The following is a 14,349-nucleotide window of genomic DNA, read 5'->3' as shown; positions in this document are numbered from 1 at the left end:
CTTCAGCCTGGGTGACTGAGAGAAACTGTCTCAGAAAAAAAAAATCGGTAGAATTCTCCCAAGAACTCAGCAAATTAAACTAACTCTTAAGGGAACTCTGAGCTGTAATTTTAAATTACTGGGTCAGAAAATAAAGACATCCTATGTTTTTCTGTCCCCCTCTCTCTCTTTCTCTCTCTCTCCTTTTTCTTTAGAGACAGGGTCTTGCTCTGCTGCACAGGCTGGAATGCAGTGGTACCATCATTGCTCCTTCCAGCTTCAACCTCCAATCCTCTAGCGATCTTCCACTTGGCCTCCCCAGTAGCTCCGACCACAGGTGCGCACCCACGCCTGGCTGGATGTTTCTCTTTTTATCTCAAGCTTGCTTCCTAGTTAGTTGTGAGATGGAGGAAAGAAATGGAATAATCAAGCCTCCTATTGTAATAATGGAATAATCTAGCCTCTTTGCCAAACATAAATAGAATCTCTGGAACTGTTTGAGTTAAACTATAAAATTAAGATTAAACAAAAGGTAGCGGAATGAGAAAGGATGAGTATATCATGATATGATACTCAGTACACTGTCATGCATCTGTGGAAATACAGTGAACCTATTAACTGATTATGATAAGAACAAATTATTGTGGGTTAAGGTGACACCCGTGTAACAATGAATCCAGCACATGCTATTAGTATGTTTTTAGATTATGTAAAATAAAAAAAATAAATAACAAAACTAAAAATTTTGTGAACTTACAATTTTTTTCTAAATTCCCAGCAATCAGTTCCTGTTTCAAATTTATGCTATTTTTTTTTTGTTGTTGTTGTTCATTTATTTATTTATTTATTTTTAAGATGGAGTTTCACCATGTTGGTCAGGCTGGTCTTGAACTCCTGACCTCAGGTGATCCACCAGCCTTGGCCTCCAAAGTGCTTGGATTACAGGCGTGAGTATGCTATTTCTAAATTATGGTAATGAATGAAAAAACAATAGAAACAGATGTAAAATAACTGAATCATTTCACTTCTTTGGACTTCATTTATAAAGTGAGGGAGTTAGCCTAGATTTTTGGCTCCTCAAACTGTAATCGATACATGAACATCATCACGTGAAAATTAGTTTGAAATGCAGAATCTGGGGCCCAACTCTAGACCTAAATCAGAACTGGAACTTTAACAAATCCCCACCTAGGCCAGGCGCGGTGGCTCACGCCTGTAATCCCAGCACTTTGGGAGGCCGAGGCGGGTGGATCACGAGGTCAAGAGGTCGAGACCATCCTGGTCAACATGGTGAAACCCCGTCTCTACTAAAAATACAAAAAATCAGCTGGGCATGGTGGCGCATGCCTGTAATCCCAGCTACTCAGGAGGCTGAGGCAGGAGAATTGCCTGAACCCAGGAGGCGGAGGTTGCAGTGAGCCGAGATCATGCCATTGCACTCCAGCCTGGGTAACAAGAGTGAAACTCCGTCTCAAAAAAAAAAAAAAAAATCCCCACCTTATTTGTATACTTACTGAAGTATGAGAGGACTGACATAGGCCACATAGAGTAACTTCCAGCTAGTCATTTCTACCATTCCATGATTCTGGTTGAAAGATTTCGAGTTACATAAAACGAGAGTCACTTACCTAAGAGTTGTGTTTGACTTGAGGACATGGACTACTGGGCAGGCTGAACTAACTTTCCAGTTCACAGCTTTAAATTAACAAGGGAAGCAGAAAATAAAGACTTGCTCTGCTTGCTTGTTGTTGCTGGGTTCCCTCCTATCACAATAAAATTCATTTTAATACTCAAGTGTACATAAACCATAGGCTAATTTAATATTTGTTGAGTTCCTATAATTTTCTATATGCCATAAAGAACTTAAAAGGTAGGATTCCTGCCTCCTAATGACAATGGGAACTTTGCTTTAAAAGGCTCAGTGCGGCCGGGGGTGGTGGCTCACGCCTGTAATCTCAGCACTTTGGGAGGCCAAGGCGGGCAGATCACCTGAGGTCAGGAGTTCAGAACCAGCCTGGCCAACATGGAGAAACCCCATCTCTACTAAAAATACAAAAATTAGCTGCACATGGTGGCAGGCACCTGTAATCCCAGCTACTCGAGAGGCTGACACAGGAGAATCGCTTGAACCTAGGAGGCTGAGGTTGCAGTGAGCCAAGATCGTGCCATTGCATGCTAGCCTGGGCAACAAGAACAAAACTCCGTCTCAAAAAAAAAAAAAAAAGGCTCACTGTATGGAGCCCTGGGATGATTTAATCATAGAGGGCTTCCTAACTTGTTATTCTCTCTCTTTTTTTTTTTTTGACTGGTAATAGAATTTATTCAAATGTGCCTTAACATAGGCACTGGGGCTTGCCCATGGTGCTCTTGATACATAAGGCCCGGACATTCTGCCAGTTTTTCTTGAGCAATGACACCAAGAAATGGACAGCCAGGTGAATATTATACACAAGCTCATCGTCTGTCATCTTCACGTGACCAATAGCCACAGCCAGACATAAAACCTTCTTCATTTGAAACTTGATCGTGGACTTCACCTCATCCACTTTGGCCACCATGTTTTCATTGTGTGTGAGCAGGGAGGGTAACTTTCCTGCCTTATTTAGGCCTGGGCCGAGGATTCGTGGAATCTGCTTGATCAGAGACTCTGAGGCCAAAAATGCATCATACTTCTTGGCCAGCTTCTTGACCAGTTTTTTATTCTTGTTGAGTTTTTTCAGCGCCTCGATGTCCATGTGGGGGATATCCACGGCCTTGGCCTCGTCACAGTGCTACTGGTCTCCCAGGACACACACGGAGAACTTGGGGCGATGAGTGGACTTAAGCCTGACGGTGCCCGCGAAACGCTTGCCCTTCTGGGGGTCATAGTTCTTTAAACTGATCTGCAACTCCACGGTCTCCAGGAAATTGCGGCGCTTGCGCTGGTTCCCGTGCAGGACTTCCCGCACCGCCTCGTGCAGGGTGTCCCGAGAGACTTTGCTGCTCATGACTTCTGCCGCGCTAACCGGAAAAGAGCCTAATTTGTTATTCTTATCCAGAATAGGAAGCCATACCAATTCAGTAAAATATCTCCTGCTTGGGTCACGGTGGAAGGCACAGGGTGCAGGTGAACTAAAGCAGCTTTATCTCTAGAGTGCTATTCCCATTGACATTGTATATGTGATTAGGCAGCCAGAGAATCATCACAGACTGTGAGCTCTACTTTCCCCCTGATTTATCTGTGACCCAAAATAGTATATGGTTTAGTTTAATTCAAGGTCAGCAGAAATTCAGTATGAAAGCGCTTGAATCCATTAGGAAATAGGCGGAAGTGGTGGAGAAAATGAGTTAGTGTTCTGTGTGGGGGAAGGAGTTAGCAACTTTGCTGGGGGGAGGCGTTTATTCCAGAGGGGGTGGGAGAGAACTCGTGAATTGAAGGAGGCCATTGTGGAGGTGGGTGAGTGGGTGTAGCGGGGATACAATTTTTTTTTTTTTCTTTTTGTTTTACCCCAGTTTCATCTTGAAATGGATACTATTAAAATAGGTTTATATATATATATATATATATTTTTTTTTTTTTGAGACAGGGTCTCATTCTCTCTCTCAGGATGAAGTACAGTGACCGGATCTCAGCTCGCTGCAACCTCTACCTTCCCGACTCCAGTGATCCTCCCACCTCAGCCTCCTAAGGGGGAGCTACAGGGGGGACTAGGAGTACAGGCATGTCACACCACGCTTGTCTAATATTTTTCTTTTTGTTGTTTTGTTTGTTTTTGAGATGAAGTTTTTCTCTTGTTGTCCTGGCTGGAGTGCAATGGCGCAATCTCGGCTCACTGCAACCTCCACCTCCTGGGTTCGAGCAATTCTCCTGCCTCCACCTCCCGAGTAGGTGGGATTATAGGCATGTGCCACCAGGCCCGGCTAATTTTGTATTTTTAGTAGAGACAGGGTTTCACCATGTTGGTCAGGCTGGTCTCAAACTCCAGACCTCAGGTGATCCTCTCACCTCAGCCTCCCAAAGTGCTGAGATTAAAGGCATGAGCCACTGCACCCAGCCTTTTTTTTTTTTTTTTTTTTTTTGAGACAGGATCTTACTCTGTAGCCCAGGCTGGAGTGCAGTGAAGCCGTCTTGGCTCACTGCTACCTCTGCACCACGAGGTCAAGCAATTCCCATGCCTCAGTCTCCCAGGTAGCTGGGACTACAGGTGCAAGCCACCACCCCTGGGTAATGTTTCTATTTTTTGTAGAGACAGAGTTTCACCATGTTGCCCAAGCTGGTAGTTTTTTGTTTGTTTGTTCTTGTTTTTTACACTTTTTTGTAGAGATGAGGTCTCACCATATTGGCCAGGCTGGTCTCAAACTCTTAAGTTCCTTCTGCCTCGGCTTCCCAAAGTGCTGGAATTACAGGTGTGAGCCACCAAACCTGGACTAGTTTTAGATTTTCAATTGAATGTGCCGTCCACAAAAACAGGTTTGCCTTTTTAAATTGGAGGGTGGCTTACACATTATGTATGGTTGATTGTTGTTAGTGACAGTGCACTTGGTGCAAACTCTTTCAACATGTCATTTTATTAGTCTACTTTGGGCCTTTTAGTCTAGCCAGACACAAGTGGGTTCTCAAAGAAAACGAGAAGAAGAGTTCTCAAACGAGATGAGGTAGACTTATGTGCTGCTGCAATTTATAATTTACTGGCACATAGCTGGCACTATTTTGCATTTTTTTCTCTTTACTGGTATGTGACCTGACATCACATCTGGATTGTAACTTTCTTGAAAAAATGGGGAAGGCGTAGTGCTTGACACCAGTTGACTCTGTAAGAGTCAATTATCTTGGTAGGCAAAGCCTGAGTCCCGTCCTCTCTCTCTCCTCTCCGGGCAGATTGAGCTTCACCACTCCAGAGTGATCCACCTTCTCCACCAACTACTGGTCCCCGGGTTCCATCCAAGTGCCCAGCTATGGTGCCCAGCTGGTCAGCACTGTGGCCAGTGTCTATGCAAGCGCCGGAGGCTCTGGTTCCTGCATATCTGTGTCCCGCTCCACCAGCTTCTGGGGCGGCATGGGGGTCGGGGGCCTGGCTGCGGGGATGGCCAGGGGTCTGGCAGGAATGGGAGGCATGCTGAACGAGAAGGAGACTATGCAAAGCCTGAATGACCACTTAGCCTCCCACCTGGACAGAGTAAGGAGCCTGGAAACCGAGAACTGGAAGCTGGAGAGCAAAATCCAGGAGCAGCTGGAGAAGAAGGGACCCCAGATCAGAGACTGGAGCCGTTACTTCAAGACCGTCGAGGACCTGAGGGCTCGGATCTTCACAAATACTGTGGACAATGCCTGCATCATTCTGCAGATTGACAATGCCTATCTTGCTGCTGATGACTTTTGTTTTTTTTAAGATGGGGTTTCACCATGTTGGTCAGGCTGGTCTTGAACTCCCAACCTCAGGTGATCTGCCCACCTTGGCCTCCAAAGTGCTTGAATTACAGGTGTGAGCCACCATGCCCGGCTGCTGCTGATGACTTTAGAATCAAGTATGAGACAGAGCTGGCCATGCCTCAGTCTGTGGTGAGTGACATTCGTGGGCTCTGCAAGGTCATTGATGACACCAACATCACTCAGCTGCAGCTAGAGACAGAGATTGAGGCTTTCAAGGAGGAGCTGCTCTTCATGAAGAACCATGAAGAGGAAATAAAAGGCCTACAAATCCAGATTGCCAGCTCTGGGTTGACCATGGAAGTAGATGTCCCCAAGTCTCAGGACCTCGCCAAGATTGTGGGAGACATCTGGACCCAATATGACGAGCTGGCTCAGAAGAACCGAGAGGAGCTGGACAAGTACTGGTCTCAGTAGATTGAGGAGAGCACCACAGTGGTCCCCACGCAGTCCGCCAAGGTTGGAGCTGCTGAGATGACTCTCACAGAGCTGAGACATATGGTCCAGTCCTTGAAGATTGACCTGGACTTCATGAGAAATACGAAGATCAGCTTGGAGAACAGCCTGAGGGAGGTGGAGGCCCGCTATGCCCTGCAAATGGAACAGTTCAACGGGATCCTGCTGCACCTGGAGTCAGAGCTGGTACAGACCTGGGCAGAGGGACAGTGCTAGGCCCAAGAGTACAAGGCCCTGCTGAACATCAAGGTCAAGCTGGAGGCTGAGATTGCCACCTACTGCCGCCTGCTGGAAGATGGTGAGGACTTCAATCTTGGTGATGCCCCGGACAGCCGCAATTCCATGCAAACCATCCAAAAGACCACCACCCGCCAGACAGTGGATGGCAAAGTGGTGTCTGAGACCAACGCCACCAAAGCTCTGAGACATTAAGCCAATAGAAGCAGGGGACCCTTTGGGAGCAGGAGGCCAATAAAAAGTTCAGAGGTCAAAAAAAGAATCAATTATCTTGAGGTTTCTTAGACCTCTTTAAGTATTCAGTGGCTTTCATTAAATATGTGTTTTATAATTCTTTTTTTTTTTTTTTAGACAGAATTTCTCCCTTATTGCCCAGGCTGGAGTACAATGGTGCGATCTCAGCTCATTGCAACTTCCACCTCCCAGATTCCAGTGATTCTCCTGCCTCAGCCTCCCGAGTAGCTGGGATTACAGGCATGCACCACCACTTCTAGCTAATTTTTTGTGTTTTTAGTAGAGATGGGGTTTCTCCATGTTGGTCAGGCTGGTCTTGAACTCCTGACCTCACGTGATCCACCCGCCTCGACCTCCCTAAGTGCTGGGATTACAGATGTGAGCCATCATGCCCGGCCTATAATTCTTTTTTTTAACTGTTAACTCCTCTAGTTAATGGAACCCCCATCTGTGTGGTTCCTTAAAACAAAACTCTTCTTTCACTATTTTTTTCTGTATTAACCTTGTCCTACTTTACATTTTAAGAATTAAACAATTAATCCAACGTCAGGAAATCCTTTTTAAGTAAACAATGTTTTTACCCTAGTCTTATAGGTAAGGAAAATGTAGCAAATGCTATTGTTCAGCATCAACAGATACTATTGAACACCTACTATGTGCTAGGTACTGGGGGCACAGAGATGAACAAATTACAGTTTCAGCTTTGTAGATGTGCCCACAAGAAAATAAAGTATAGGCCGGGCACAGTGGCTCAGGCCTGTAATCCCAGCACTTTGGGAGGCCAAGGCGGGCAGATCACCTGAGGTTAGGAGTCGGGACCAGACTGGCCAAAATGGTGAACCCCATCTGTACTAAAAATACAAAAATTAGCTGGGCATGGTGATGGGCACCTGTAATCCCAGCTATGTGGGAGGCTGAGACAGGAGAATTGCTTGAACCTGGCAGGTGGAGGTTGCGGTAAACCAAGATTGTGCCATTGCACTCCAGCCTGGGCAACAGGAGTGAAAATCCATCTCAAAAAAAAAAAAGGAAAGGAAAGAGAAGAAAGTACTATGAAAGTGCAATATATACTGTAAGTGATGTATAAACAGATCACAGAGTAGGAGTACAGAGGAAGAGAAAGAGTGAAGATAATGGACACCTAACAGCCTGGGTGCAAAGGTTGGTTTGTCAATAGTCTCTAGAGAAGGAAAGCAAAGTCAAGCAAGGGTGGTAGGGATTGAGTTAGGGTGGACATTTCAGGATAACCAGTGGGTCCTCTGTATATAAAGACAGGGATATGTGTCACTGGCATCAATCAATGAGGTTCCCTTTCTGTGATTGTCAGGGAGCATATGACATTAATTTTTTATATTACTTCAAATTCAAAGTAGAGGGTCAGGCATGGTGGCTCATGCCTGTTATCCCAGCACTTTGGGAAGCCAAGGCAGGTGGATCCTGAGGTGAGAAGTTCGATAGCAGCCTGGCCAACATGATGAAACCCTGTCTGTAATAAAAATACAAAACTTAGCTGGGCATGGGGGTGCTGTGCCTGTAGTCTCAGTTCCTCAGGAGGCTGAGGCAGGAGAATCGCTTGAACCTGGGAGGCAGAGGTTGCAGGGAGTCGAGATCATGCTGCTGCACTCCAGCCTGGGTGACAAGAGCAAGACTCCATCTCAAAAATAAATAAATAATTTAATTAATTTGAAATAAAGCAATTATATTTCAAAGGCAAAACAGATTAAGGCTCAAATTGCTATATGTCATCATCTGTAGTGTGAGTGAGATTGGGTAACTTTAATGTAAATAAGTACTCCCTTATAAAAAATACATAATGTAGAAAAGTACTCTGTATAATGTAAAAAAGGAGTCAAGGGAGTACTCAGAGATGGCTTACAGATAAAGTTAGCAACATCGACGGACTGGTGAAGGGGATGGGGTAAGAAGGGCAAAAAGGAGGCAAGGAAGTCATGGGGACATGGGGAACATGTGTTCGTATGCTGATTCATTAAAATTAATTAACAGGAGAAAGCATCGGGGAAAAAAAAGAAAAAGAAAAAAAAGATTAATTAACAGAAAAAAAACCCTGAATTCTCTAGTGAACCTCAGCTGTTCAAACTTCCAATAAGTTTTGGTCATTTTTGGTCACAGCTTCTGCCCTGAAGGTTAAGTAAAACAATTAATATGATATAGGCATATGCTTTATAATGATGTTTTGGTCAATGATGGACTGCATACAGGACAGTGGTCTCATAGCTGAAAGTTCCTATTGCCTAGTGACGCCGTAGACATCCTAACATTATAGTGCAATGAGTTACCTTTTTAATGTTTAGGTATGTTTAGATATACAAAAATACTTGCCATTGTGTTACAGTTGCTTACAGTATTTAGCATAGTAGCATGTAACCTAAAAGCAATAGGCTATATAGGTGTATAGGAGGCTGTACCATCTAGGTTTCTGTAAGCATACTCTATTACGTTTACACAATGATGAAATCACCTATGGACAAGTTTCTCAGAACTTATTGCTGTCATTAAGCAATGTATGACTGCATTAAGAAATGATCATTGGCGGGGCACGGTGGCTCACACATGTAATCCCAGAACTTTGGGAGGCCAAGGAGGATGGAGCACTTGAGGTCAGCTATTCAAGACCAGCCTGACCAACATGGTGAAACCCTGTCTCTTTTTATTTATTTATTTAATCAAGGATTTCAGAAATCAAGGTGAAACCCTGTCTCTACAAAAAAATACCAAAATTAGCCGGGCGTGGTGGTGGGCACCTGTAATCCCAGCTACTTGGGAGGCTGAAGCAGGAGAATTGCTTGAACCCAGGAGGTGGAAGTTGCAGTGAGCTGAGATCATGCCATTGCACTCCAGCCTGGGCAACAGAGTGAGACGCTGTCTTAAAAAAAAAAAAAATAGAAAAAAGAAAAAAAGAAAAGAAAAGAAAAGAAAACAAAAAAATAAAATAGAATAAAATAAAAAGACGGGCACAGTGGCTTATGCCTGTAATCCCAGCACTTTGGGAGGCTGAGGTGGGCGGATCACCTGAGGTTGAGAGTTTAAGACTAGCCTGACCAACATGGAGAAACCCCGTCTCTATTAAAAAAATAGAAAATTAGCCGGGCATGGTGGCACGTGACTGTAATCCCAGCTACTAGGGAGGCTGAGGCTGAAGAATTGCTTAAAGCCAGGAGGCCGAGGTTGCAGTGAGTTGAGATCGTATCATTGCACTCCAGCCTGGGCAACAAGAGCGAAATTCCATCTCAAAAAAAAAATAAAATAAAAAAAGGCCAGCACGGTGGCTCACGCCTGTAATCCCAGCACTTTGGAGGGCTGAGGCAGGTAGATCACCTGAGGTCAGTAGTTCAAGGCCAGCCTGACCAATATGGTGAAACTCTGTCTCTACTAAAAATACAAAAAATTAGCCCCGCATGGTGGCGTGCGCCTGCAGTCCTAGCTACTCGGGAGGCTGAGGCAGAAGAATTGCTTGAACCTGGGAGGCAGAGGTTGCAGTGAGCTGAGATCATGCCATTGCACTCCAGCCTGGGCGACAGAGTGAGACTCTGCATTTAAAACAAATAAATAAATAAATAAATACGTTTTCCAAACAGGTAGAAACAAAAGTAAAAATAAAAAAATAAAAACAAAATAAAATAAAAAGGATCACACAGGACCCATGTCTATTGCTTATTCTTTAATTTACCATTCTCCAATTAGGTTATTTCTTTGCTCCACATTAGGACAAGCACTCTGATGATTATAAAATAAGAGAACCTTGGCCAAAATATTTAAAATCTCCTAATTCTATGGGATTAATGAGCATCAGTTAATTAATTTTCTTCTATTAAAAGTAGCACAGTGAGCAAAGGCAAGTATAATTCAGCCCGGTGCCCAATGTTTATCTCCACAAGATCACAAAATCCCTTCAAGTGATTAAGACTTCTAGTTAAATACTTTTCTCTCCTTTTTATGACATTATCACATGCTCTGTGTAACCGCTGAAGAATGCTTGGGTGGGGGGGCCAGATTACGTGAAGTTCTGGGTTTAAGTAAGCACCATTTTAAGTACAGCAGAAAGAAAATGGGCTGTGAGACTTGTTCACAGTGTCTACCATTGGCTTCCCATTTTATATCATTTGATTCTCAGTTGAGAAACAGTCATCAAAGAGCCAGTGGCAAAATTTTAAAGATGATATAAAGAACAGAGTAAAAACATTTTTATATTTGATCCTGGCTGCATGGTATACTGGTAAAGCTAATTAAGACTGAATATACAGGTCTACCTATTCTGATCAGTTATTTTCTTGGCAAAAGAGCTGAATTTACAGAAAGGAAACCAAATTTCTTGAAGATATGATTAATGTTATGCAAGGTTCCTTTTATACTCTTTTACTCAATCCTGTTTTTTTAAACTAAAGAGACGGCTCAAGAGTTTCCAGTATTTTGTTACCAAAAATGACATAATTTCTGTGCCCCGATCATCCTGTATACATAACCCTTTGTGCTTTATATCCATTTTAACTATATCATATTGGCTTTAAAAATTAATGTCAGAGCACTTCCAGAATGAAGACATGAGGAACTCAATAGACATTTTACCCAGTAAAATAATCACGACTGGTGAAAATTATAAATAAAAAATGACCATCGGATCAGACTGTGGAGCAATTTATGCTACAGGACAATGTCAAAAACACTGGGGCAATCAGCTAGCAATCAGTGGAGGCTAACACCTGGGAGTGAGACTAACAAAGGCAAGCCATCCAAAGACTTGACAGGGAGATGAGGAAAACAGTCAAAGAGAAGCTGGCTAAAACCACTGTCATCCCTGAGGAAGGAGGAGGAGAGAGTCAGGGTGACAGTGTGCATTGCAAAACTGCATTTTTCCCGAGAAGCACCATCAGAGACTGCACACTGCAGGGAATATAGACTTTGCTGAACTGGTCTAGTTGAGTCACTAAACAAATAAACAAGCAAACAGCAACAATGACAACAAGTCCTGGAGCCAGGGGTCAGTATCCAGAGTTCTTGCAATGGACATGTACAGTGTACAACAAAAAAATTATAAGCCATACAAAGAAACTGGAAAGTGTGACCCATTCACACAGAAACTGCCTTGAGGGGTCATGGATATCGGACCTAGCAGATAAGGACTTCAAAGTAGTTACTGTAAATACATTAGAAGAACTTAAGGAAACAATGCTTTAAAAATTAAAGGAAGGTATGATGAAAATGCTTTCTCAAATAGAGAATATTGATAAAGTTTAAAACAAAAAAGAACCAAATATAAAATCTAGAGTTCAAAAGTACAGAAATTAAAAATTTGACTGTGTGTGGTGGCTCATGACTGTAATCCCAACACTTTGGGAGGCCGAGGACGTTGGATCACCTGAGGTCAGGAGTTCAAGACCAGCCTGGACAAAATGGTGAAATCCTGTCTCTACTAAAAATACAAAAATTAGTGGGGGATGGTGGCAAGCCTCTGTAATCTCAGTTACTCAGGAGGCTGAGGCAGGAGAATGGCTTGAACTGGGAGGCAGAGGTTGCAGTGAGCTGAGACGGCACCACTGCTCTCCAGCCTGGGCGACAAGAGCAAAACTCCATCCAAAAAAAAAAAAAAAAATTCACTATAGGGGCTCAACATGAGATTTGAACCAGCAGAAGACAGAAGAATCAGAGAATATATTCTGAAGAACAGAGAGGGGAAAAGGAGGAAAAAAATGAACAGTGCATTAAGGAAATGTGGGACACCGTTATGTGCACCAACATATGCATAAAGGGAATACCGGAAGGATAGAAGAGAAAAAGAAACAAAAAATAGCTGAAGAAATAATAGCTGAAAACTTCTCCAAATTTGATGAAAATGTTTAACGTAAGCAAACATCTAAGGAACTCAGGAAACACTTAAGTAGGATAAATGCAAAGAAATATATACCCAGATATGTCAAGGGCAAAATGTTGAAAAACAGAGAATCTTGAAGTCAGCAAGAGAGACTTGGCTTATGTACAAGGGAACCCTAATAAGATTAATAAGTTGGGCAAGTCGTGGTGGGATGCACCTATAGTCCCAGCTACTCAGGAGGCTGTGGTGGGAGGATGGTTTGAGTCAAGAAGTTCAAGATTGTAGTGTTCTATGATTGCATCTGAGAATAGCCACTGCATTCCAGTCTAAGCATCATAGTGAGACCCCCCATCTTTAACAATAAAAACAAAAAAGCCAAAAGGCTACTAGAAATAAAGTGAGACATTTTATAATGAAAAAAGTGTTTATTCAAAAGTATTAATATATAACAATTATATGCACCTAGCAACACAGTCCTAAAATAAGTGAAACAAAACTAACAGAACTGAAAGGAGAAATAGAGTCTTCAACAATTGTAGTTGGATACTGCAATATCGCACTTTCAATATTACATAGTACCAGCAAGCAGTAGGCCAATTAAGATATAGAAGATTTGACTAACAAGATAAACTACATTTATTAATAACAGATATCTGTAGAAAATTCGACCTAATAACAACTGAATACACATTCTTCTCAATTGCATGTGGAATATTCTCCCAGAAGACCATATGCTAGCCATAAAATAAGGTTCAATAAAGTTAAGAGAATTGAAATTATACAAAGCTTGTCCTCCGAGCACAACAAAATGAAATTAGACATTGATAACAGAAGGAAATTTGGGATATTCAAAAATATGCACATATTAAACAACACACTTCTAAAAAGACAAAAATCACAAGGGAAAATGGGAAATACTATGAAGTGGATGAAAATGCAAACATAGTGTACTAAAATTTATGGGATGCAATTAAAGAAGTGTTTGGAGTATTTCTCTAGATAGCTATAAACACCTATATTAAAAAAGAAGAAAGACCTCAAATCAGTAACTTAAACTTCCATGCTAATAAACTGGAAAAAGAAAAAGCAACAAGAAGGAAAGAAATAATAAAGATTAGAGCAAAAATTAATAAAATGAAGAACAGAAAACAATAGAGAAAATCAACAAAACCAAAAGTTGGTCTTTGAAAGAGCAACAAAGTTCATAAATTTTAACTCACCAGGAAAAAAATACAGAAGATCAAATTACTAAAATCAGAAGAGAAAGAGGGAACATAACTACCAATGTCACAGAAATAAAAATAATTTTTAAGAATTATTAAATCCTAATGTTAAAGAATACTATAAACAACTGTATGTGAAGAAATTATACATGAAATGGACCAATTTGTAGAAAGACACAATCTATCAAAACTGACTCAAGAAAAAATAGAAAATATGAATAAACCTATAACAAGGAAAGCAATTGAATCAGTAACTATTATTATTATTTTGAGACAGGCTTTTGTTCTGTCTCCGAGGTTGGAGTGCAATGGTGTGATCACAGCTCACTGCACCTCAACCATCTGGGTTCAAGAGATCCTCCAGCCTCAGCCTCCTGAGTAGCTGGGACCACATGCACGTGCCACCACGCCTGGCTAAATTTTTAAATTATTCATAGGGATGAGGGCTCACTATATTATCTAAACTGGTCTTGAACTTCTGGGCTTAAACCATGCTCCCACCTCAGCCTCCCGAAGTGTGATTTTTTTTTTTTTTTTTGAGATGGAGTCTTGCTCTGTTGCCAGGCTGGAGTGCAGTGACGTGATCTCAACTCACTACAACCTCTGCCTACCAGGTTCAAGCGATTCCCCTGCCTCAGCCTCCCAAGCAGCTGGGACTACAGGAGCACGCAACCACGCATGGCTATAATTTTGTTTTTTAGTGGAGACCGGGTTTCACCCTGTTGGCCAGGATGGTCTTAATCTCCTGACTTCATGATCTGCCTGCCTCGGCCTCCCAAAGTGCTAGGATTACGGGAGTGAGCCACTGCGCCCAGCCAAGAAAAGTGGGAACTGCATGGCTTCAGTAGTAAATTTTCTCAAAAATTCAAATAAGAATTAATACTAATTCTTCACAAACTATCCCAAATAATTTAAGAGGGAATACTTTTCAACTAATTCTATAAGAATAGTTACCCTGATAACTGAAATCAAAGTCATCACAAGAA

The 14,349-nt window shown here is 42.3% G+C and overlaps 2 pseudogenes across 1 annotated transcript; one reads left to right on the top strand and one right to left on the bottom strand.

Moving 5' to 3' along the window:
- Positions 1–2,286: 2,286 nt before the first annotated feature.
- On the bottom strand, positions 2,287–2,969 carry LOC108284995 (annotated as a pseudogene). Its single transcript, XR_001817409.2, has one exon. The product of XR_001817409.2 is annotated as a 60S ribosomal protein L10a-like (transcript).
- A 1,640-nt stretch (positions 2,970–4,609) lies between these two features.
- Positions 4,610–6,274, top strand: LOC108285018 (annotated as a pseudogene).
- The last annotated feature ends 8,075 nt before the right edge of the window (positions 6,275–14,349 follow it).

This window comes from Cebus imitator, unplaced genomic scaffold (genome assembly GCF_001604975.1).
Source record: "Cebus imitator isolate Cc_AM_T3 unplaced genomic scaffold, Cebus_imitator-1.0 Scaffold287, whole genome shotgun sequence".
Taxonomy (NCBI): domain Eukaryota; kingdom Metazoa; phylum Chordata; class Mammalia; order Primates; family Cebidae; genus Cebus; species Cebus imitator.
The sequence above is the reverse complement of the archived record's forward strand: the minus strand, read 5'-3'. Positions and strand labels throughout refer to the sequence as shown.